This window comes from Bos javanicus, chromosome 14 (genome assembly GCF_032452875.1).
Source record: "Bos javanicus breed banteng chromosome 14, ARS-OSU_banteng_1.0, whole genome shotgun sequence".
NCBI lineage: Eukaryota > Metazoa > Chordata > Mammalia > Artiodactyla > Bovidae > Bos > Bos javanicus.
The window spans coordinates 67,817,183-67,843,229 of NC_083881.1; the positions used below are offsets into that span (position 1 = coordinate 67,817,183).

The 26,047-nt window shown below is 43.3% G+C and overlaps 1 protein-coding gene across 1 annotated transcript in view; it reads right to left on the reverse strand.

The window, feature by feature from the left end:
• The window catches only part of SDC2 (syndecan 2), a 122,960-nt gene that overhangs the window by 79,534 nt on the left and 17,379 nt on the right, over positions 1-26,047 (reverse strand). The window lies entirely within an intron of this gene.

Sequence of the window (26,047 nt, forward strand, 5' to 3'; positions counted from 1 at the left end):
TCCCCCGACACCGTCTGGAGGAGCGCATGACTCAGAAAGTACCACGCTGAAGATACTGGTTAGCTGCAAGTCTTAGGAAAGTCAACAGCTGGAATCTTTATCTCTCCTTCTTATTCCACGACAGTCTGCAAAATAATGACCAGAATTTAATGTTAAATATGGGGGGAAATATATTTTCCCCATGTCCCAGAAGGCAGGCTTTCTTTATCTTTCTTTCAAAGAAGAAAGTCCAACAAAAACCTCCCTCAAAAGGAGCCTGTTGGAGGTACCTGGCAAGATTCACACTCCCTGGTGCTGCAAGAACTCAGTTAGGTGACTGCTATCTTTATAAAAGGTGTTAGTCTGAAACTGACAAAGTAGAATAGCTCTTACCCACATCTGAAGGCCTCACCTGCCCCTTACTCCAAGACAATCATTGTGGCAAATAATAACAGTAGCTAACATTTATTGTGGGCTTACTATGTGCCAGATGTTATTCTTGAGTCTTTGCGTTTATAAAAAGTATTTAACCTGTGCCAAAAGTTTAGCAGACAGGTACTATGATTTCCCCACTGTATAAATGAGAAAAAGGAGACAGAGATTAAGATAGAGCTGTAAATGGTAGGTGATGCTGGTTTAGACTTACACATCTTGAGGTAATGATGGAACAGATCCATCTGATGTCACAACTCTAGCATGCCATGAACTGTCCTAAACTGGCACACAGAGTTTGTAGTTCAGTCATGGAACCGAAAACTAGATGCCTTGTTCCAATACCATCCTCACTGGCACACACGTTGACGTATGTAAGTCTGGATTAAGCCATGATGATACTAGAATCAGTGAGTCATACCATGGGGTAGAAGGAGAACTCAGAAGTTACCAGAACTGAATCATAAGACTACCCCAGAGAACCACAGCTACTTAGTATTCTTAAAGGGCTTAAATGTAAGGATGGAGGTGACGGCAGTTCATTGTGTTTATTAACATTTTCCATCTCCTTTTCCATCGTATTTTTATCTCTTGAATTTCAAAAGCAAGACAACTCCCAAACTTACAGCTTTTAAACACTGAGTACATTTTTGATTTGTGTAAATAAAATATTTTAAAGTGGTTTTTATATATACTGTGCCATTTCCAGTTTCGTAACTTTCATTTTACTGGTTTTTTTAAAACAACCTTTTATTCTTTGGATTGTTGAAAAGAAATATACGTATGATTTACTACTCTTAAGCATATACTTCTCTTTTATATAATAGGGCAAAGAGATAATAAACCTTTTGGGAAAACATGCCCTGTAAAAGGTCTTTATGGTCCTTAACGATCCTGAAAAAGATCATTCTATGTAAAAGAGAAGCCATTTCAGACTCGGAAATGCTCCAATTCTATCTACTATAACATCACTAATTCACTGTGTGACCTTGAACAAGCTGTTTTACCTCTCTAGGTCCCGATGTGTAAACACAGATGTCTCATTTGTAAAATGGGAGGGTTGGATTAGATCGCAGTTCCCCAACTGGCATGTGCTGGCCCAGCTGTGCCAGGCTTCTGATGCTCCCGGGCCCTCAGGGCATCTGTACAGAGCCCACACTGGAGGCCCCAGAACCACACCTCCAGCCAAAAGCAGCCATTTGTCTCCTTGCAGTGAGTGTATAAACCTTTTCAAAGTGTTCTATGAAGTGAAAATGACTGGGAAGCACTGGATTGGATGACCTCAAGGTCTCCACTAACTCTGACATCTTGTAAGTCTGAGCTACGGCCCATGGCCAACGACTAAGTGATGCTGTCAGCTGCAATGCAGAGCGTGGTGCTGTATAATCAGGAACACTCAACACGTTTGTTACAATGGCTCAGACTGCAGTGGCATCACTCAAAGAAAACAACATTAATATAAAAATCAAATATATAATTACAATGTCCTTTACTAGCGTTCCACCAATTGGAAATTTCTATTACTGAATACCTTAGTTTATTATCTCTGTTTAGAAGGTCAAGGCACCTTGTAAGACACTAAAGTGTTATATAAAAAGAAGGAATCAATATTTAGCACAGTTTTAATACATACAGTATTATAGCATATTCTGACTTTTATGAGTCATTACTACATGCCCCAGTAGCCTCCCTATTAATCATTCTAAAATTTTGATGAAGAATTATAATGGCACTTTTCATGACCCTTGGGCCTGCCACCTCCAACATTTAGACAAAACAATCACACTTTTCAGAGAACTAAAATGTTTGGAGTCCTTCAAAAACGCTTTTTTAAGAAGCCAGAGAAAATAGGGTTTAAACACCTTTAATGTCTATACTGTTTTTTCCTCAAAGTAAAGCAAAACCAACAAGAGGCGGAAAAAAAAAGCCCACCATCTCTGGTGTCTGGTGTGGTTTAAACTATTAGGTCAGAAAGTTCCAGGCAACTCATCATCAGAAAGATGTAAATAAGCGGGAGGGAGCTGGGAGAGGAAAAAAAATAATAATGACAAAGGACCTAGAAGGGCTGCCTTAGAGAGGACAAGTTAAAAACAGAATCTCCATTGCTTAGCTGAGCGGGCACAAGGGACATCTAACTATATACACACTGGGATCAAGAAGAAAGAGGAGTTACTCAGTAATTCCAGGGATCTCAGGGAAGGGGAAAGGGCAGGAAGCATTTGGGGAAGAAGATGACTTTTGGGGTAGGTGCCCCTTGAATAAAGAGAAGGCTTCTAACTCCCTCAACAGCAGGCCTCTGCTCAAAGGTTATTCTTCACAACATAAACCGGCCCAAGCAAAAACCCTGGGATGAAAATCCCCCATGACATTTACATAAAGAGAAATGGGTCCTGGGTTTGGCACTTAATTTTTGTCAGAATCATACCACTGACGGCCACAGCGGCCACCTGTACTCACGGAGTTTTGGAATATGACGATGGCTACAGGGAGAATTTGTTTTTAGTTGACTATTCTCATTTTAAACTTAACCCATTCCTAACACAGCAAATTTGAAAGACATAGAATATTATAAATAAGAGAAAAAAATTATCCGTAAGCCCACCACCAAAAACAATCACTGATAACATTCTGATGTATTTTCCTCTGTTCATTTTTAAACACACCACCGAATAGAGTCAAAAGGATGAGTGGTTCACCGTGATATCTGAAATTACCTCCTTCCCCACCTAGCTTTCACCTCTTGAATCTAAAAGTGGAATAACTTGCTTCATCCAGGTTTGATGCTGTTAAGTGTGATTTGGGGTAGTGTTTGCACAATCCACTGGGAGAAAGAAGTGGTTATTCTTGGCTGGAGGTGACGGACCTGTGGCCTCCACCACAGGCTCTGTTCAGTGGCCCCGAGGTCTCAGACCCATCAGAATCTCAGCACAGTTGTGCCACAGCATCCTAGCTGGGAAACTGTGAGTTAACTCAACTCTCCCATTTTACAGATGAGGATGTTAAGACCCAGAGAGCTAAAGCAGTGTGCTCCAAGTCACCCTGTGACTTACAATGTGAACAGTCCTGAAACTGGAGTCTAGGCTGACTTGTCTTTTACATATAATGCCTCATTATGGTCTTCTAGAATATTAAGAGTCACAAAACCCCTGTATAAGTCATGCTTTCCCTGATGGTTTATCTCTTTGCCCTATTTTATATGGAATAGTATATGCTTAAAAGCATTAAATTGTAGGTATCTCTCTTTTGGACAACTCAAAGGCCAAAGGGCCTTTGTTATTTAAAAAGAAACCACAAAACTAAGATGAAAAACCAAGGATATAAAACTAGAGGTTTTCACGTTTAAATAATTTACATTAGTCTTTAAATAGAAATACTCCCCCAGTATATATAAAATCCAAACCACTTAAAAATATCTAGACTTTTTAAAACTACATTTCTTTCCTGAAAGGATGTCTAAGCATATCCTAATGAGTACTGAGTATTCGCATTTTCTAAATCTTGCCTAATATGATGTTAGAAGAATGAATACTTGTTTGGGCTTGCATTTTTTGGTACTAGTGATCATTATTGGTCATTTGTTAATTCCTTGGTAAAAGTAATAATTTTATGACTCAAGTTGAGCAACCACTGCTTCTTGCTTTCAGCCTTAAAAAGACACCCTTACTCAGAGATCAAATATCCTTCAATATTTTTTTGGTTTAGGGTTTTAAAAATACATAACCCAATGCACAAGAATGGTATTTTGGTGATGACCTGAGGCAAAGATCTAAATAGGTTGTGTGGGTTTTTTTTTTTAAGTATCCAATTTCACAACCTCCTTCACTGGATAACCTTCACAGGATAACCAGTACCTTCTCCCAAGGACTTACCATATAATTGTTGTTCCACACACTGAAAATTTCTGAGAAGTGCTATTTTGTTTGGTTGTTTGTACATTTTTACACTCACGTCATCCTCTTTTATTATTATAGCTTTACAGCAATTTTCAATCTCCAGTAATACAAGTCTCTGTCTCATTTATTTTCCAAATTAAAAAGATATATGCAAGTGTAGATACATGTGCTCCTATACAAACATATATATATTCTTCCAAATAAACTACAGGGTCAGTTGAAAACACTTTTTATCGAGTAGGTGTTTGAAGACTATATGCAAAGATCCTTTAGCATCGCGATTTTCTCCGTCCCTTAACATGAACTATTGCACTCCTATTGCAAACATCCAATGCCTTTTTCTTAGTGTACTGTATTGATGCGTCCCAAATATGCTGATTTTCAGCTCATTTGGAGACCAACTCAGAGCAGGTTTTAAAATTCCCCAGTTAAACCCAGCAGATCTAACTCCATCTGGTAGATCAACGCCACCCCCCACCACTGCCTTTCACCCCCAAACAGCCTGCAGGGCTGCCCAAGGGGGTCCTGATATCCAACACAGTAGAAGGACCAGGTCAGAGGGCCCTGCGCCCCAGGAGCAAGGAGTATGGACTTTACTGGGGCGACAGGGAACCACTGAGGGCACTTACTAGGAAGGAGAATGCCATGATCAGATTTCTCTGTGAGAAGGACAAACATAGCCCTGAGAATTTGGGGGCTAGCTTAGGCAGAAAGCACCCAGCAGAGGCGGGAGAAGGGCGGTTCCTCCCTCCGCACTGTTCCTGATAAGCAGTGACCTGGGCAACGCAGTGGGAAACAAAGACCGATCGTGGTGTTGTTTATGGCATGGCGGCACTGCCTCCATTGCTATGAAGCGTGCATTCAACCACTCCAGAGGCAGAAATAAAGAAGCTCGAAACTTGTCCCCAGGCACGGTCTCTCCCCACCTGTGAATAGGCACACTGTCCCTCTTCCCCTTGGGGTACATTCGCTTAACCAGTACTTACTGAGCACCCATTATGGGTCAATCACAGTGCTAGCTGTAGAAATAAATCCTGGGTGCGTCCATGCCAAAAATCAACAGGAGTCATGGAAAATGAAGAGTGTGACTCTGACACGCGAACAGAGAGCCAAGTATTAGGAACTAGAGCCACGCAGACATCAGAAAGACAGTTGCATGGAGCCATCACCTTCCAGAGGACACCCGCCTTTCTCCTCCAGGCTGGTGGCCAGCTCCCAACCTCCACCCCCTGCAGATCCTGGACCTTGTGAGTACCTTTCAAGCCTTCCTCAAAGCTGTATCACCATCCCGGTTTTACGGATGGGTCAACAGAGCCAAGTGAAACCCACAGTGGCATGCAGGGGAATCAATATAGAATCCAATTCCGGATTCCCTGGCTTGACCATTTTGTCTTTGTGATGTACCCCAAGTTCTTACAAAGGCCCTTCGTACTCAAAAAGAAATGGGAAAGACCTTTCCTCACTTTTTGCTCAACTGTTTGCTCTCCTCCCCTCAATGGGGATGGCATTTCCACTGGTCTCCAGGTACAATCTATCCACTGTTAATAGGAGACCATTCCCTTTGCACTCCTATAATCTAGAAAGAAGTTCCTCTCTCTCCCTCATAGCACTGAAAACAGGCTAGAGACATTTGCTTCACCTTTTTAACGCAAAGAAGAGAGTGAAGAAATTTCTGCATTTATTGGCCACATGAGGCAAAACGAGAAACACATATTGTTATGTAATAGCAGGGTGGTTTCAGTCTGTACATCAAGCATGTAAACTTGTAACTTTTTTCTTTTGTCTCTGTAAAATGATTTTTGATGCTTCATTCTCTACAAAACTTCAAGTCTGCCATCTCTTTAAAGATTCCTATGTTTAAATCTTGAATCACAGATGATCAGTACGTATTTACTGAAATCTAATCGATTTAGACCTATTACAGAAATCGGTACAAAGCCACTTTGGCCCAGGCCCAAATCACAGAGAAAAACTCCAAGGCAAACCACTACCAGTCAAGTCGAAGAGCCAAGACCATTGGCTTGGCTCTACCACTGGATGCTTTACTTTGGATCAAATGCTTAGTTTTGCTCAGCCTCTCCTCCAACCTCAAGGGGTGACTACTTTCCTCCCCTGTGAAACAAGGTCAATGACGCCCACCCCACAGAGTTACTGTGATAAGTGATCTTGATAAGTTTGTAAAACTTAAAAAAGCTCTGTACATTGATAAGAGATATGCAAACATCCTGAGTCCTCCCCTCTGGAAGCACTGTGATGACCACCCTTTCAGTTACATGAGTTCCTTGTCTCATTCCGATTCTATTTATGGCCAAAGTAAGGCCAAATAATGCTTTTTTCCAGAGGAGACGGGGGGAATGCAACTATCAAGGGAAACCCCCAGAAATCAATAAAGACCTGGGAATCCAGTTTGTCGTAAGGCATGATCTTGGAGGAGGAGAGTCTCAACGCTCCTAAGCACTACCTTCTGTTTGAGTTCAGCAAACCTGCCTAGAGGGTTGACCAGCAGAGGAAGATTTTATCATAAGGAAGGTTTAAGGAGGAGGAAAAGGCTAGAGCAACAGGGCCTGACTTTTAGCTCCTAGGGCAAGAACCTTGTCCCTACCTCCTAAGCGGCTCAGAGGTAATGCAGTCCCACCAGGACACAGGGGCAGGAGGGTGCAGCCTCCCTCTACTGGGAAGGGTGTTCTGACAAGGAATCTGTCCAGGGACCTAAGTCAACCGTCCAGTGCTGCAGCAATAAGGCCGAGCAGTATTCACCAAGCACAGGTGGGAGGCTGAGCATGGGGAGGCTGCATCAACCCCAAGGTGAGAGATGACCACGTCCAAGACAAAGCCACCTCCTGCCCTAGTGACCTCACACCCAAACCGGAAGTCCCACTACTTCCTGCCTCCAGATTGGCCAAAGATGAGACAGAGGGTGTCGTAGGGAGAGGGAGTGGGCAGCCACAAACATTTGGGAGTACTTGGGGAGACAGTGACATCCTGACTGGGATTCTCCTGAAGAAGCGAGAGCAGGTGTTCCAGCCACTTCTCTGGAGCAAGCAGAAACACAGAGTGCAATTTTATGTTTGTGACCCAACGCCTCCAGCACCCCCAACACTCGTGTCGAAGCTCCAATGACCTGTTAAATTACGGCCTAAGTCTTGTCTCCCTCAAATTCTGATCCCATGAAAGACTGTAATAATTGGAAAGTCCTCAGCCATCACATCTTTTCAAAATAAGAACCACCCACCACCCACTGAAGGGCGCATGACACTCCACCGCGTGCGTGCTCAGTCGCTCAGTCGTGTCCCACTCTCTGTGACCCCATGGACTGCAGCCCACCAGGCTCCCCTGTCCCTGGGGATTCTCCAGGCAAGAACACTGGAGTGGGTTGTCATTCCATGAGGTCCCATTAAACAGTCCAGGGAAGTCTTTGAGGTTTATTAGGTGTAACCACAGCCGTGCTCTGATGCCTACTGGAAAGGAGGAAGGGAAGGAAGGAAGGAAGATTTTTAAATATTACTGAGCACGTTGATAACAAGCCTTGCGGGCTTATGATTCCCAGCCACCCCCAAATCATTAACGGGGGGGCAGTGTGGAGAGGGGTGGAAATAAGCTAAAGACCCCCAGCCTCCTGCACAAAGAGCCTTGCCCATGCTGCCCCGTGCTCCCCCCAGCAACTTGTAGGAAGCCAGAATGTCTACATCTGAAAAGAAACCCGGAGAGCCCGGACCCTAAACTGGAATAGCTAGCTAAAATTAGTTCTGACTGATTTTCATTAAATCTTTCTAGCCAGTTTTCAGTGTGCTTCCGAGGAAAAAGTATATACATGCATACACATATATATATGTGTGTGTGTGTATATATATATATATTTATCTCACATGTTCAGCAGATGTGGAGAGGAATCAAAGCAGAGCTGAAGGGAGCAGCAGTCAGCAAGTGGCAGCTCCCCCAAATGAAAGGTCAGCCACGGATAATGCCATCCCCACAGTGATAAATGTGCACATTAGAAAGTTAAATTTCACGAAAAGAATGTCCAATAAAGCCATCAATTTTATTTTCGGTTCATCTGGCTGCAATTTCAGCCTCCGGTCACTGGGCTCCAGGAACACAGCAACCAGGCAGGCACCTGGACCTTCTGGGGGGTTGGAGGTGGGGGGGGCTGGTCCCCGAACCACCGCGTTCCACACATACTTTCCCAAAGCGCACCGAAAGGGCTGCTCCCTCCTCCTTAGCTCACTGTCTGCACAACATTCCCTGCCCTTTGATGTGAAAGAAAAATCCGCCGCTTGACCACATTCCCTTCCACTGGGCTTTTTCTGAAAGAAGCCAGGACACCCCCACTCTTGGGGCCACACCAGCTTGCAGCCACCCTGCCTGTCGCAACACCTGGGGGAAGGGTGACTAGCTGAGGGTTGGGGTGAGTTTACATCCACTAAATCCTGTTACCCCCGGTACTACTTAAGGGGAGAGACATCGTTCACAGAATTCCCCACAATTATCCTTGCCAAAAAAAGCCCACCTCTTTTTTTTTTTGGAGGGTGCGTTGGGGGGGGCGCGGTTGGATTCTAATCCCACTTAGTTAAGAATCCCTCCATCCTTCTTAAAGTGACAGGATAATTTGCTATTAAATGCACATTTAAACCAACGTTTTATAACGTTGCTGCTGTTTTCAGTGAGTCTCCTCCCCCTTCCTACCAGGCATTTTGGGCTACAGTAGCCATCCCACAGTCACCTCCTACTGAATAATTATACTAGTGGGCCAATTAAACTAATCACCTTGCCACGTATTTTTATCCGGCTTACAGACGTAAATCTCCCCCAGAACGCCAAGAATGAAAGGCTCCTCTCCAACAGTACCTAGGACTCCGAGCGCCACTCCTGGAAGAGGCCCAAGGCACCGGGAACAAGCTTAACTCTCAACCAAAATTACTAAGTCACATTTTCAAACATGGTTGAGTGTGTGTGTGTGTTAGTCACTTGGTCGTGTCCGACTCTTTGTGACCCCATGGACTCTAGCCCACCAGGCTCCTCTGTTCATGGGACTTCCCAGGCAAGAATACTGGAGTGGGTAGCCAGTTCCTTCCTCAGAGGATCTTCCCAACCCAGGGATCAAACCCAGGTCTCCCACATTGCTGGCAGATTCTTTACCATCAGAGGCCCCCCGGGGAAGGGACATTCATGTGTATTCACCATATATCCCTCTTTCTTCTTCAAGGAAACCTAGGATCTCCCGTTATTCTTCCCACACTGCTTCTACACTTCAAAAGCCTGAATTTCGTGTTAATGTGGTTTAGCTGGAGCAGCCAAACAACACCAAATCCTCTAAAAAGAGATTACAGAGAATGACAGTGAGATACAATGTGGGATTTTTAGCAGCTCAGAAATTCATTGTACACATTTTGGGAAGAAAAAAAATTTTAAGGGATTTCAAATTCAGAGGTTTATCATTGTAGTGTGGGGAGTTTGCCATGGAGGAACTGAATTAATAAGTCTTCAGAGAAATTTTTCCTGATGAATTACACAATCTTCTGATTCTGAAAGGGAGGACACATTTCCATTCAAAGGCCAAGTGACAAGCACTAAAAGGGAAAAATTCCAACCCCAGGCAAAGAGCAGCAGGTGGGAAAGACACTTCACTTGTGTGAAACTAATCCAGAAATAGACATATATATATAAATACACCCTTCCCAGAGAAAGGAGGCGAAGAGGGCGACAGAGGATGAGATGGTTGGATGGCATCACAAACTCACTGGACACGGGTTTGAGCAAACTCTGGGGGATAGTAAAGGACAAGGAAGGCTGGCGTGGGGTCACAAATCATAGGACATGACTTAGTGACTGAATAACAACAACCCAGAGAAAGTTCCCAGCTGAGGAATGTCACTTCTGGGTGAGCTGACAGTTCCGAGGTGGTACTTCCACAGAATTCATCTTAACTGCTGCTGCTGCTGCTGCTGCTAAGTCACGTCAGTCGTGTTCGACTCTGTGCGACCCCATAGATGGCAGCCCACCAGGCTCCCCCGTCCCTGGGATTCTGCAGGCAAGAACACTGGAGTGGGCTCCCATCATCTTACACTACACATCCACAAACTGCCCATTTTGCTCTAAAGATCCAATTAGATAGATTAGTAACTATCTCAAATAAAGATCATAGATCCTTAAGCTACTTCCCCTCTCTTATGAGTATAAATAGCTCTTCAAAAAGTTTTATAATATATCATAAACTGAATAATTGCCTACAGAGAAAATCACTTTAGTTGCCTCCTTTGATATCATTACAGCATAAGAATAGCATTAAGACAATGTATCCCAATGGGACAAAGAGCTGCTGCTATCAATTAAGGGAAACAAAGGAGGAAAGGGCTCCTGACCTTCAGATAAACTTCTTTTTCCAAAGAACCCAAAACTCTGTCTTTGGTGAAGAACAAGGAAAATAATATATAGTGTCTTCTTGTGCCCTAACTTTTCTCCAAGTCAGAGGGAAAAAAAAAAAAATCAGGTAACTGCTTTAAAAATTCACACTTGCAGGCAACAGGTACTTCAAAAGCTTGTCAATCAATAAACTGACACAGGCCTGTCCTAATTAGGCCACTAAATAAAAGGTATTCCTAAGGCATAGCTCTAAAAGAAGACTCTCACATTCGCCCGTTTGAGATATGCTCCAGATCACCCATCGCTCCTTTTATTTTCAGCTACAGATGTCACCAAAATCCTAGAAAGATAATTAAGTGCAAAGAAACACATCCCAGGGTATCTCAGGGTATCCTAAATATAAGTCTTTTTCTCTTAGGTTTCACAGAAAGGATGGTGGGGTGTAGAAAAGGATACTCAGCTCATATTCAATATAACCTTAAAAGGAGAATAAAAATTCCACTATTAAAAAGTATAAAAATAGGCTGCAAATCCGCTTGGCATGTTAGTGAATAAGATCGTTCTGATTTTTGTCTCTCGTTTAATCAAAACCCTTTTAGGTCAACAATGTTACCCGGTGCCGTTATACCAAACAAAACTCTACCAGCTCAGTCCTTTAACCGGGCAAGAAGAGAAAGGATCCACATTTTAGTAATATCCCTGGATTTCAGTATTATTTTCTATAAGAAATTAGCTCCCCAAACTTCATCTTATTTCAACCACAGAGCAGGGAAAATTCTCACTTCCCAACACAAATGTAAAACAACCAACCACACATTCCTCTCCAAGAACTCTAGGCAGCTATCTTCTCTGACAAAGTCTTTCGTTACCTGGTCAGCCTTAGGCTCAAGGATTCCACATGCATTCTTCAACACAGATAGTGGAAGCCCACCTACCTTCTCCAGACTAGAGGTCATAAATCCTCAGAGGCTGTAGCCCGGCTCCAGATACCACAATCATTGAATAAAAGAGTTCCTTACACAAACATCCTTCCTAGTTTTCAGAACCATCTTCCTAGATTCAACTTTTCCCTCCCAACACCTCTCCAATATGCCTGGTTCTACCTTTAAAAACCGACTCATTTGAAAAGACCTTGATGCTGGGAAAGATTGAAGGAAGGAGGAGAAGGGGATGACAGAGGATGAAATGGTTGGATGGCATCACCGACTCAGTGGACATGAGTTTGGGTAAACTCCGGGAGCAGGTGATGGACAAGGAGGCCTGGCATGCTGCAGTTCACGGGGTTGCAGGGAGTTGGACACAACTGAGCAACTGAACTGAACTGAACTGACCTTTAAAAATCTTATGCAGAATTTACTGGAATAATCTATTTACTGGTCCACTTATTTACACACTGAGGAAACTGCTGCTTGAAAAAAAAAAAATCTGAATACGCCTGGTCAGCTCCTAACTCCAAATGCTCTTTCAACGTTTCTTCTCTTTTGGCTCAATTTTCAAAAATATACAATGCGTTATTTATGTGGGAGTGAGAACCCCATCTTTAAAGCATGTGATCCTATACAAAGCGGGGCTGGAGGGGTATGGTGGTGAGGGTTGGGGGGTAGGAGGGAGGCGAGGAGACCTGAATTTCAGTTCTGACTAGTTCTCTCTGGTTAAGTCACTTAACTTCCCCAAGCCTCTGCTCCTTCATCTGTAAAATCAGAGGGTCTTAAAAGGCACTTGCAAGTTCCAAACTTCTGCACTCAAGTTTCCTTCCTAGACTGTTCTCTCAAATCCAGTCTTCAAAAGCTCCACTTTCTTTTAACCTCCATATTGTTTTGGCTTTTGCCCTTGGGTGTCCAGGGGAAGAGCCTTTTGTTTAAAGAGAGGCCTGAGATTCCCCAGGGGCCCGAGGGTTAAGGCAGGTCTCCCGGAGCAGGATGTGCATAATCAAACTCAGACAGCAGCTGCTGAGTCGGAGATAATCCTAAAAGGACTGCTTCAGACCTCCTCTTTCTCTCCCAGTAAAACTGCCTGGCACCAGGCCTGTTCCGGCTGTTTGAACCTTATGTTTTCAGCACATTGCAAACAACATCTTCTGTGGATTCAACTCTCAAAATGCCAATGGATTTTTCTGTTTTGCTTTTCAAGCTGGCTCTCCAGAAGCAAATACTTAGAAAACATAAGCACATACAGTGTCCGCACGCTGATCACCTACAAATAGGTTGGGATGAAAAAAAAGAGTCTTCGAGGGGTAGGGATGCAAAGGCTCCTTATTCAGGGGATTAATGCTGTCCCTCTGTTCACTCTGACAATGTTTCATGAGCTAGCAAAAGTGAATAAAATGACAGAAATCACCCACTTAGAAATTGCTGCTTTTGGGGATCTCACACTAATTCCCAGTACTGACCTGGTGTTTCCACAAGGTCACAACCTCTCCCACGGCTCTCTGACTTGTTCCACTTCACTTTCACGGCCTTCTGAAATGAAAACTAATTCCAATTTGCTTTCCTGGAAGTACAATGTGAATAACAACCTAGCTTCATAAAATGGGTTTTATTTGTAGATTCAAGGGAGCTTTTTTACTATGTGTACTTTTAAAAGCAAAAAAGGTTGTCGTCACAAAGTTATCTTGGCAGGATTCTTGTATCAACTCTACCTGGCAAACGCCGTCTTATTCCAGGAAGTCTTGTGGGAAAAGAAAAGAGGATGTGCTAGGAGAAATCACTTAGTTCCAGAATACAAGAGTGGGCTGCCTCAGCCAAACCAGGGGTCAGCGTGAATTATGAGAAGCTATAAATTTGTTCATGTAATTAATGTTCTACTACTAACTTCTAAAAATAACCAAAATTAGGATTTACATTTCTTTCACATATGCAATGTCAATTTAAGATTTTTTTCACCCTGAGGTATCCAAGGTGAAAGAGGTATCTTTTAACAATCTGATATAATTACACATTCTCATACGAAAACTGTTTTGTTGTTGCTTTAAAATTTCTCAGAATACTGCTTTCATTGAATCACTGTTCAAGAATACACGTTTTTCTAATACTTTTTCTCTTTCTCTTTCCCCCCTCTTTTTTTTGCTGTGCCATGCAGTATGTGGGATCTTAGTTCCCTGACCAGGGATTGAACCCACATTCTCTGCAGTGGAAATGCAGAATTGACCACTGGACAGCCAGGGAAATCCATACTTACTCGCTAATAAATATTTATCACTTAGAAAAATTTCCCTAAGATGGAGTCATGGAGAGTGAATGCCTCCAGAAACTTGTCTTAATACTCTGGAATTTGAAGACTTGACAAAAAGCAAGGCGGGAGGAATAAATAACTTATAAAGTCAGCTTTATGATTGCTTCTACTGTCTAGGGAATTGGAAGCATTCTTTTCATCCTAAGGAAGTAATGAGTGGCAACCACACTGACGTTTGGCCTCCATTCACAAGCACGTAATTCAAACTCACTTTTTCCTCTCCTAACAAGGCTCCCATCTCCATCAAGTGGCCATGGGGGGCCACACCCGAAGCCGCAAGCTCCCCAGATATGCTTGATCCAGGCTCATGGTGCCTGCTGCACCTGCTCAAGTAGTAAGGATGTCTGGAGTGTGGGCTGGTTTTGCGTGTGTACTTTTAGGTGGGAGATATGAAAATCAAACCATGGAAATCATTGTAACAAATTAGCGAGACAAGGCAGACACGCATACTTCCTGACTGAAAACTAGGATGGAACCCCTCCAAACGTTCCCACTGGAAGACGCTGCCAGACTTCAGATCAAAAAACTTTAATGGATTAAAACTAACAACTTGAGAGGTGAACCGTATTGTTCCTAATTATTATTACCACTATATTCACGCACCAGCTGTGAACAATTAAAAGCCTGTGTCTCTAAAATTCCCATGAACCCAAGAACAAAAGTTAGACATTTCTGAAAGAAGTTTCAGCTATTTATCTGCAAGATAACTGCTCTCAAGGTAAGGCCACCTTCCTAACTATTACCACAAGGCAGAAGCCCACTGTGTCACAGCAAAGTTTTGTTTCTTACTCTTTCTATGCCACATATTTTATCGTTAAACATTAAAATAACCAAGAAATATCCTGAGAGCACGTGCCTAGGGTTTTCATACCATTAAACGAAGAGCACTGGTCTCTTCAGTCCCCCTTCTTCTGTGCTTCCTAGCCTCTTCTCACCAGAATTACCAATAAAATATGAGATCAGTTCAGACATTAAAATAACCAAAAAATATCCTGAGAGCACGTGCCTAGGGTTTTCATACCATTAAACGAAGAGCACTGGTCTCTTCAATCCCCCTTCTTCTGTGCTTCCTAGCCTCTTCTCACCAGAATTACCAATAAAATATGAGATCAGTTCAGTTCAGTCACTCAGTCATGTCTGACTCTTTGCGACCCCATGAATCGCAGCACGCCAGGCCTCCCTGTCCATCACCAACTCCCGGAGTTCACTCAAACTCACGTCCATCGAGTCGGTGATGCCATCCATTCATCTCATCCTCTGTCGTCCCCTTCTCCTCCTGCCCCCAATCCCTCCCAGCATCAGAGTCTTTTCCAATGAGTCAACTCTTCGCATGAGGTGGCCAAAGTACTGGAGTTTCAGCTTTAGCATCATTCCTTCCAAAGAACACCCAGGGCTGATCTCCTTCAGGATAGACTGGTTGGATCTCCTTGCAGTCCAAGGGACTCTCAAGCGTCTTCTCCAACACCACAGTTCAAAAGCATCAATTCTTCGGCACTCAGCCTTCTTCACAATCCAACTCTCACATCCATACATGACCACAGGAAAAACCATAGCCTTGACTAGACGGACCTTTGTTGGCTAAGTAATGTCTCTGCTTTTGAATATGCTATCTAGGTTGGTCATAACTTTCCTTCCAAGGAGTAAGCGTCTTTTAATTTCATGGCTACAATCACCATCTGCAGTAGTAGGATATACCTTTATTCTTATAGTTACACGTGTAGGCAACAATGATAAAACATACCATTGTTTAAGGGGTGGCCGAGCACACACAGGGAGCCACCAGGTAAGAGGCTCAGAGAATAAAGAATCCTTCTGCAATGCAGGAGACCCAAATTTGATCCCCCAGTCGGGAAGATCCCCTGGAGAAGGAAATGGCAACCCATTCCAGTACTCTTGCCTAGAGAATTCCATGGACAGAGAAGCCTGGCAGGCTACCGTCCATGGGGTCGCAAAGAGTTGGACATGATTGAGCGACTCAACTCAATAGATTTATTTAATGGATATTAAATATATTTAACAGATATATATATATATATATAAATTTATATAGATAAATTTGTCCATATAATACTGCATATAGACCATACAGATAAATGGAGTAAAATCAAGAGTTTAGAAATAAATCCTTACATTTATGGTCTATTGGTCATTATGGTAATTTTTGACAAGGGTGCCAAGAAAATGCAATGAAAGAAAGAATATTCTTTTTAACAAAATATGTTGGGACACCTAGTAACCACATGCAAAAAAAAAAAAAAAAAAAGCTGTACCTCTACTTCATAACACATGCAAAAATTAATAATTAACTTAAAATGGATTACAAACGTAAATGTAAGACCTAAAAACAGAAAATTCTTAAAACACATAGGAATAAAGTGAGGAAAGGGTTCCTCACATATGGCAACAAAAGAAAAATAAACATGACTTAATAAAAAGTATAACTTCTGTGCTTTGAAGTACACTACCAAGAGAATGAAAAGACAATCCACAGAATAGGAGAAAAGATTTACAAACTAAATATCTGATAAGCGACCTGCAGTTAGAACATATAAAGAACACTCAAATTTCAGTAATAAGAAAAATAACCCAATTTTAAAGTGGGCAAAGATTTAAACAGACATATTCCAAAGGGAAATACAAGTGGTTAATAGGAACACAAAAAGACGCTCAACGTCATTAGTCATTAGGTAAACAAAAAACCACAATGAGGTACCATGACACCCTCACTAGAAGGACTATGATCAAAGACCAGATAATAAGAAGTGTTAGCAAGGATGCAGAGAACCCTCGTGCACTGCTGGTGGAAATATAAAATATTCCAGCTACTTTGGAAAACAGTTTGACAGTTTCTCAAAATGTTAAACGTAGAGTTACCATATGACCCAGCAATTCCACTCCTATGTATACAGCCAAGAGAGACAATACCATATGTCCACACACAAACCTGTACATGAATTTTCAGAACAGTATTGTTCATCCTGCTCAGTCACTTCAGTCATGTCCGACTCTGTGCGACTCTATGGACTGTAGACCACCCAGCCCCTCTGTCCATGGGATTCTCCAGGCAAGAATACTGGAGTGGGTTGCCATTTCCTTCTCCAGGGGATCTTCCTGACCCAGGGATCAAACCCAGGTCTCCCACATTGCAGGCCGATTCTTTACCATCTGAGCCACTAGGAAAGCCCCGTAGTATTGTTCATAATTGCTCAAAAGTTGAAATAATCCAAATGTCCATCAACTAATGAATGGGTAAACAAAATTTGGTACATCCATATAACAAGATATTATTTGGCAATAAAGAGAAATTCAGTACTCATCTATGTACCAACATGGATGAACCTTGAAAATATGCTAAGTGAAAGAAACTGGTCACAAAGACTACATATTATATGACTTCACTTACACAAAACGTTCAGAACAGACAAAACTATAGAGACAATCTACAAAGATAGAAGGCAGATTAGTGGTTCCCTAGGACTTAGTGGGGGCAGAATGAGAGCTGACTGTTGATGGAATGAGAGGGTTTCCTTTTAGGGTGATGAAAAATGTTCTAAAATCAAATTGTGGCAAATGTTGCACAACTGTGAAAATACCAAGATCACTAGACTGTACACATTAAATGGGTGACTTTGTGGTATATGAATTCTATCTTAAGAAAGCTATTAAATTATACACACACACACACACACACAAATATATGTACATCAGCTACAAAGAGCAAAAAGAAAAGACTGTTTGCCAGTGATGCATGGCCAAGCAAACAATTTTTTTAACAATAAACTGTTTCCAGATAATCCAACGCATGTTTTGATCCTGAGTTCGGTGTCAAATTTCGTATTTAATAGAGGACCTCAGACCAGGGCTTCCCTGGGAGCTCAATCAGTAAAGAATCTGCCTGCAGTGCAGGGAACCTGGGTTCGATCCCTGGGTGAGGAAGATCCGCCGGAGAAGGAAATGGCAACCCATTACAGTATTCTTGCCTGGAAAATCCTACGGACAGAGGAGCCTGGCAGCCTAAAGTCCATGGGATCACAAGAGTCAGACACGACTTAACGACTAAACCACTCAGACCAGAAATAAAAACACCAAAAAGGTTATTAGCAGAGAGGTGGAGTCCATAGAAAGTCCTTCCAAGCTTTCTAGTTCTCCAGCCTAGAGCAGTTATTCTATAACTTCAGTATTTGGACGTTAAAATGCAGAGTCGAGGGTGGGAGCCAAGAATGTGCACTTTCAATAAACCACCCCTTCCCTCCCCCAAGATGATTCTAATCCAGGCAGCGTGAGGACAGTACTTGAGCAAGGAGACCCATCCACCTGGAAAGGCATCTCTGGGCAGTCCTGGGGCTAATGAGCTGTAAATCAGTGGGTGTGTCGTGATCACAGTTAGGCAGCATTTTTCATAATAATTCTGGCCATCAACTTCACAGGCATTTGGGAGATATTCAAATTTGAAAATCTGTGGCTGAATCGTACTGGGTGAAATGTCCACCACCTTTGGAAGAGGAGATTCAGTCAGTCCTTGGGACCCGCCCCCACCCCACACCCCCGCCCCAGATTACCATACTTAAGCTACTTGAAGCCTCAGGAACTTCCCAGAGTGCATTTGCTTGCCAGTTTTCAACAGAACTATTAGATTCCAGGACAACAAAACTGTACATGTAGTGTGTAATACTCAGAGACTAAAAATGAGGAAAGAAATCTGCTGGGAACTCTAATCCACAGAAGAAGGACAGCTGGCCTTCACCCTGCAGCTGTTTCCTGCCTCCAGCAGGTGGACCACATTCTCCCTACTGTGAGAATTTCACCTCCTACTCCAAAAAATTTCAATTTCCCATATTCAGAAGCAACCTCCATCCTCCTATTTGGGAGGAAGAAATCTGAGCGACAGCAGCTAGATGGAGTGGCGTCTCCGAGAGAGGAAATGGTTAGTCATGAAGATTATAGCATTCTAAATGACAACTGGAACCAATGTACTCAGCTGACAAAGGAGAAGAGAACAGAGTACCATGTTGCAATGTGGACTGGAATTTTGAAAACTTTATTCCGAGGCAGGAGGTAGAAAGGAGAAAAAAAAATTATTTCCTTTAAAAAAGAAAGTTCAGCCATTATAGAGCTATAGCACGTTCCGTGGCAGAGATCATGGATTTTAGAAATAGGGAAAATGAGACAGAAGAGGCTGAGAGATGTGCCAGAGGTCACTGCTGGTTATTGGCAGAGAAAGGCCAGCTTATAGGAACCCAAGTCTTGTGGCTACCTGGCCACCAGTGTCTTGCTTCATGCAGAATAAACAAGAAAACATGAAGCAGGTGCTCTGTGGACAACAGTGAAGAGGTACAGAAACGGTTCCCAACCTACCGTCCTCCTGTTAGTTCCTAACCTGCAGCCCATCATTTGTTTCGGGGGTGTTTTTCACAATAGTAGCTTAAGCCTCATAAGGAAAGCCATAAGGGCCTCCCTGGTGGCTCAGCGGGTAAAGAATCCGCCTGCAATGCGGGAGACCTGGGTTTGATCCCTGGGTTGGGATGACCCCCGACCCCACCCCAGAGAAGGAAGAGGCTACCCACTCCAGTATTCTGGCCTGGGTAATTCCATGGTCTACAGCCCATGGGGTCACAAAGAGTCGGACACGACTGAGCGACTTTCACAGCCCACGGGTCATTGGTGATCATGACACAGCATGACTGCCTCATCCAGTCTAAGCAAAGAACCTGGGTTGTGTGTCACAAAGTAACGGAGGAGTGAATGGTTGGGCAGCTCAGCCGACCTCCCACCGCTGGGACACACTGGGAACGTGGCTCCTTTCCCTACCACCCTCCATGCTGGCTTGGAGACTAGCTGCTTCTCATCCTTTGGAAACTCTTCCTTTGCCCTCAAGTCCTGGCCCCTCGCTGTGACTTGAGTTTGCTCATCCCCCAGGTACACACCTCTCTGGCTCACATTAGGCAATCAAGCTGGCCATTCTGCCTGTTTTAAGCACCTGTAAAGATCCCTTGAAGTTTGAGGCAATGTCAGAGGGCAATGGCACCCCACTCCAGTACTCTTGCCTGGAGAATCCCATGGACAGAGGAGCCTGGTAGGCTGCAGTCCATGGGGTCGATGAGGGTCGGACACGACTGAGCGACTTCACTTTCACTTTTCACTTTCATGTACTGGAGAAGGAAATGGCAACCCACTCCAGTGTTCTTGCCTGGAGAATCCCAGGGACGGCGGGGGTCTGGTGGGCTGCCATCTATGGGGTCACACAGAGTTGGACGCGACTGAAGCGACTTAGCAGCAGCAGCACATTTCAATAGTTTCCCTGTCCCCTAAAAGTTGGCCAATCGAAATCTGTCCAATTTTCAGTTGGACAGCAAATTGGTCCTTCGACTAAGGAAACAATGTGTAGTCTAAAACCAAGTTCTTAGGAAAGGAAAGGAAATCTATTTTAAGTTGCTCAGTGTCTAACTTCAAAATATTATAAGAACAATAGAATCTAAGGTTAGAAGGAAGCAATAAAGGTCAACTAACCTCCCAGCCAGCTGATGCTCTGAATCTCTTCTAAAGATCTCAAACAAATGGCCATCCAAGCACATGCTCACTTACTTCTAGGCTGGGGCCTCACTACTTCTGAAGTGGCCTATTCCATCCCTGCTTGCCTTTCAGAAAGGGCTTTCTTTTATTCAATCAAAATCTGTCTCCTCGGAAGCTACCACCCTTTATATTCCTAACTGTCCAAAACAATGAAAGATCTAAGAAGGCAAAGGGTCAGATGTAAGCCATCAAATCATGTCTTCCTGGTGCTTGTAAGATGATGATGCTTTCCGGAAAAATACTTCTGTTTTTAAATTTTCCTGTAAAATAAATACAAGCTCTCGCACATGGAGATGCTAAAGGAGAGTAGTTTTATATGAAATTAACTAAAAGGCTTTTCTGAATGAATACTAAACACATCTGCAAATAATTTTTGATGTGGAACTAGTTTGAATCTTCTGGGTTTTCTGTCTCTATTTATACCTCAAGGCACAAAACTACAAAAGCAGCCTGGTAAAGGCTCACAAGAGCAGTGAATGCCCAGGGAGAAAAACAGCAACACTAGGAGGCATCTCTTAATATTTAAAACCAACAATAGCGTTTTGGGTAAATCTTATTAACGTAATACACCAAGTTCTGGGCAAATGAAATTTTAACTCATTTATATCAGATATGCCTGCAATCCATATTTTTATTAAAAAGGACAATAAGCATTGAGAGGCTTGGAAACTGCATGTAATTTTGAATATTATGCATTATTTTTCTATCATTTAACTGTTACAACTGTTTTTAAACATAGTATGCTTTAAAAATGCTCCTGTTGCATATAATTCAACCACTTATACCATTTCTTTTAAAGTTTGTGGAAAAGTTTGCAGTCTTGGAAACCACCTCAGATCTTTTGTGCAATGAATAAGTTACTAAAATATACATATTAAAGGAAACAAAACCTTGAGAATGAGAGGTAAACAGCACAATTCATCATTTTTATAACATTCATCACTGTTTGATGTACTAAAGACCTCTATTTACACAATCTTTTGCTGTTAAAGATGCAAACTATTTAGAATGTTTTTAAAAAAGCATTTACCAGTCAAAGATAAACAAATTTATCTTCTCCTTTATTAATATTTACCAATCACTAAAATAAGACATCAAAAGTACATTGCTGCACTCTCCTGTTTAGTAAACTCATCAAATACATTTGCTCTTAAAATGTTTTTTATCTAATGTGCCAATAATCTTCAAATATTCCATACACAACTAAGTTGACAGTAAGCACTCCCTACCCCTGGCTTTAGCACCCCCAAGTTCTCCACTTCCCTTGCCTGTCTAGGTCCAAATGCCAGTTAAAAGTGTAAGTTTACTGTGTACTACATCTGCTATTTAACTGGTCACTAAATAGATGGATGCAGGAGTTTTCACATGAATAAAGGGCAATGCTTGAACCTACATCCAAGTTACAACCTCTGCTTCCCAGTTAGGACCCCTTCCCAGTTATGACCCCCTCTCCCCCTGCAAGATATGAGCCCACTTCCAAGACATGGTCCTCAGGAGTGTAAGCCCCAAGGCCAAATGTTGCATGTGCCAAACATCTTACTCTGGAAAAATCAAGTAAGGTGAATGGCACCCCACTCCAGTACTCTTGGCCTGGAAAATCCCATGGATGGAGGAGCCTGGTGGGCTGCAGTCCATGGGGTCGCTAAGAGTCGGACATGACTGAGCGACTTCACTTTGACTTTTCACTTTCATGCATTGGAGAAGGAAATGGAAATGGCAACCCACTCCAGTGTTCTTGCCTGGAGAATCCCAGGGACGGGGGAGCCTGCTGGGCTGTTGTCTATAGGGTCGCACAGAGTCGGACACGACTGAAGCAACTTAGCAGCAGTAGCAGCAGCAGCAGGCTTGAAAGAGGAAAGAAAAGGGATTATAGTAAGAGCCAGAGCACAGGGAAGGGAAGACGAGGTGTCCCACTCTGACAGTGTTCATTCTCCCCCCTCAGGTTAACAGTCCCCCCGTTTTTACCTGGGGAGCCAAGCCTTTCCCAGCACCGTCTAAGGGATTCAGCCTCTTTCTCCACTTATAGTTCCAGGGATGATGCTCGTGGCCCAGGCCAGACACAGTCAGGTCAAGCCAATCAAGAGTCAATGACATGCTCTTCTCGGATTCTTAGTAGAATGATTGGCAAAGAGAAGCTCTTTCTACCACATCTGCTGAGAGGATGGGCTGCTTGCTAACCTGGAGTTGCCAGACCCATCTTGCCACCGCAAGGGGAGTGGTCTCTTCTAGTTGTCATCGATATCTAAAATCTTCCTGTCTTTAGTAATACAACCTCCCCAGATTTTTACCAGGCATGTGGCTGCCCGTGGATAAACTACATTTCCCAACCTGCATTGCATCTTGTATACTCTGACCAAAGGGGTGTATTAATAGGTGGAAGTGATGCATACACTTCCAGGCTATGGCCTTAAGAATAATGGACAGGGACTTCCCTGGCAGTCCAATGGTTAAGACTGACTCCACCTTCCAACGCAGGGGGCACTGGTTCAATCCCTGGTTGGGGAATTAAGGTCCCACATGCTGTAGGGCATGGCCAAAAAATAAAAGGAATGGGCCCATCTTCTCCTTGACCCTCTCTCCTGGCTGGGAGACAGTAAAGATGAAGCAGCCACCTTGGAGCCACAGATGAGAGCCGCATGTGAAAACAGCAGAACCATCCCAGAAGCCCTGTCTTTGGACTGTTATGTCAAAAGGAAATAAAACAGCTATTTTAAGACACTGTATTTGGGGATCTCTTTTTAACAACAGCTGAGCTGTTACCTTAATCAGTATAAGTCCTGGGAGTTAAACCTAAGAAAGGAAAGTTGTACTGAGAGACATGTAAAACCTGAGACCTGATACTTTAGCTTCTGGATGCAGCCCAGACTGAAGGCAAAACGACTCCTGGGCTTCTGCATTATCTCGGCCAAGAGTTCCTTTTTATTGCTCATGCCGATCCAAGCTAGGATTTTTGTTACTTGCACCTGACCATGTCTTCACTGCTTAAATGATGATGGCTATGGGCTACTGTTAAGCCTAACAGTCCCAGGAGGATCTCCCAAGCCATCCCTTTCTTCCCAACCACTGCCTGCTTCCCTGAGTCAACATCACACAGAAGCCGAAGCAGCTATTCTGTCTCCTCAACAGAATTGTAAATTAAGGGCATTCTAGGGGCTGGCTTCTGTAAAGGGAACTCACTATTTCTATAAAGTAGTGTTTCACCAACTATAATGTGCCTATGAGTCACTGGGAGTCTTGTTAAAATGCAAATTAGAAGTCAGCAGTCTCAGGTGGGGCTTGGGGTTCTGGATTTCTAATGAGCTCCCAGGTGATGCTCAGGCCGCCAGAACAGGGCCCCCATTTTTGGTAGTGACGCCCTAAAGCAGTGGTCTACAAGCCTGCCTGCACAGCGGAATCACCAAAGGCAGCTGCAAACAAACAGCGAAACAAAGCAAAAGCCCATGGACATGTGGGCTCCCCCAGGAGCCCTCCTTTAGTGGCGCCTGGACTGTTAGGGATGAGAATCATTTCTCAGGAGTTCTCAAAGTCTACTGAGCCACAGACATCAACCGAGGGGCTTTTAAAAACTCAGATTGCTGGATCCCACCCACAGATTTGATTTGGTTGGCCTGGAGTTAGGCCCAGAACCCGCATGTCTAACACGTTCCTTGGTGATACAGAAACTCTGATCTGTCCACTTTGAGAACCCCTGAGCAAATGCTAGAGTTAATAATGCCTCCAACAGACCAAAATTTCCACTAAGAGCAAATGCCTTTATCTGTCAGTTGTATTCTATCAGTGCTCTGGAACATCTATCAGGATACACTGGGGGTGCGTGCATGTGTGTGTGCGAAGTCGCTTAAGTCATGTCTGACTCTGTGTGATCCTATGGACTGTAGCCCGCCAGGCTCCTCTGTCCACAGGTTTCTCCAGGCAAGAATCCTAGAGTGGGTTGCTGTGCCTTCCAGTGGGGGAGGGGAGAAGAACTCACATGTCTGCTTCCTAAATTGCTAAGACTAGTCTCTGTGAAGGCTTAATATTTTCCTAAGGACACACTTAACCCTGTTCTCACCAAAATAATAAACAGTAATAATGCTGAATTTTAGTCTGGCTATTACAGACTCATCAGGTTTAAAAGCCTATGAATCATAGCAAACAGCTCACTTTAACAGCTTGCTCAGAATAATACTTCTTTCCAACTGTATTGTAGGACAGATCCATGTTGAATGGCAGTTTCTAAAGGGTCAGCATTTTAATGTTATCCTGCGGAGCCGTTTTTAAAAGCTTTGAGAACTCCAGAATTCTTAAACAAGGTTTTTTTTTTTTCCCCCTGAGTCAATTAAAGATATCCCCTTTTATTCAAGGGATGGAAAACTGTGTTTTAGAGTTGAGCGAGGGCAAACATGCTCCCGAATTAGCTATCTGAACAAAGTAAACTATGAATAGAGTGGATAATGGGCTGCTGCTTTTTTACTTAAGCAAGAACTAAAGACAACTCGGATGTCTTATTCACAGGACAGCCTAAAGCAGTCTCTCTTCCCAGCTCCAACCGGAAACATTCTAGTTCCATGGAATTAATTCGACTTGAACCAGGTCCAAAAAGCTGAACTGAAGTGCAGTTACAATAAGAGGGCCATCATTAAGACACGTGTAGACGGCTTACACATGAGCGGTACATTCAGACAAGCCCTAGAATGCATTTCCAATCAGTCAAACACACCATCTCTCTGCTCAAAGCCTGAACTCAGGCAAATCTAACAAGCTGACCAAACATGCTTTGCTGCAACCAGACCAGAGAGACAGGCACCCTTCATTCCACCGAGGAGAGTTCTCAAAAGGCGAGGGATATATTTCAAATTTTTAAAGACGTCCTCGGAAAAATTTAATTTATACATGTATAATCTTTTGTCTAAAGAGTTCTCACATGTATCCTAATCCACCAACATAATTATCAGAAGAGTGTGAACCAGCAGAAAGAGATGTTGAAGAGCAGGGTAGAAAAAGAAAAGGCTGGGAGGGCATGAAAAGTGAAAGTTGTTCAGTGGTATCTGACTCTTTGGAGTTCTCCAGGCCAGAATACTGGAGTGGGTAACCTTTCCCTTCTCCAGGGGAATCCTCCCAACCCTGGGATCGAACCCAGGATTCCCACATTGCAGGCAGATTCTTTATCAGCTGAGCCACAAGGGAAGCCCTGGGAAGGTGTGAGTATTTCCCAATTGTATGCAGCTTAGACTGTGCCCAGCAGCAGATCTGTCCTGGGAAGCCACTGCACTCCACGTGGCTGGTCACATGCAGTGGACAGTGGGTTTAAGAGGACAAAATCTTGCGTGCCAGACTTCCTTCAAAGCTGTTATTGTTGTTCAGACGCTAAGTCGTGTCCGACTCTTTGCAACTCTATGGACTGCAGCACACCAGGCTTCCCTGTCCTTCACTATCTCCCTGAGTTTGCTCAAACTCACGTCCACTGAGTCAGTGACGCTATCCAACCATCTCATCCTCTGTCGCCCCCTTCTCCTCTTGCCCTCGGTGTTTCCTAGAAGCTGGGGGAAGATCAAACAAGCATCCAGAACAGTAGTTCTCAAATCTTCGAGAAGTGAGAATCA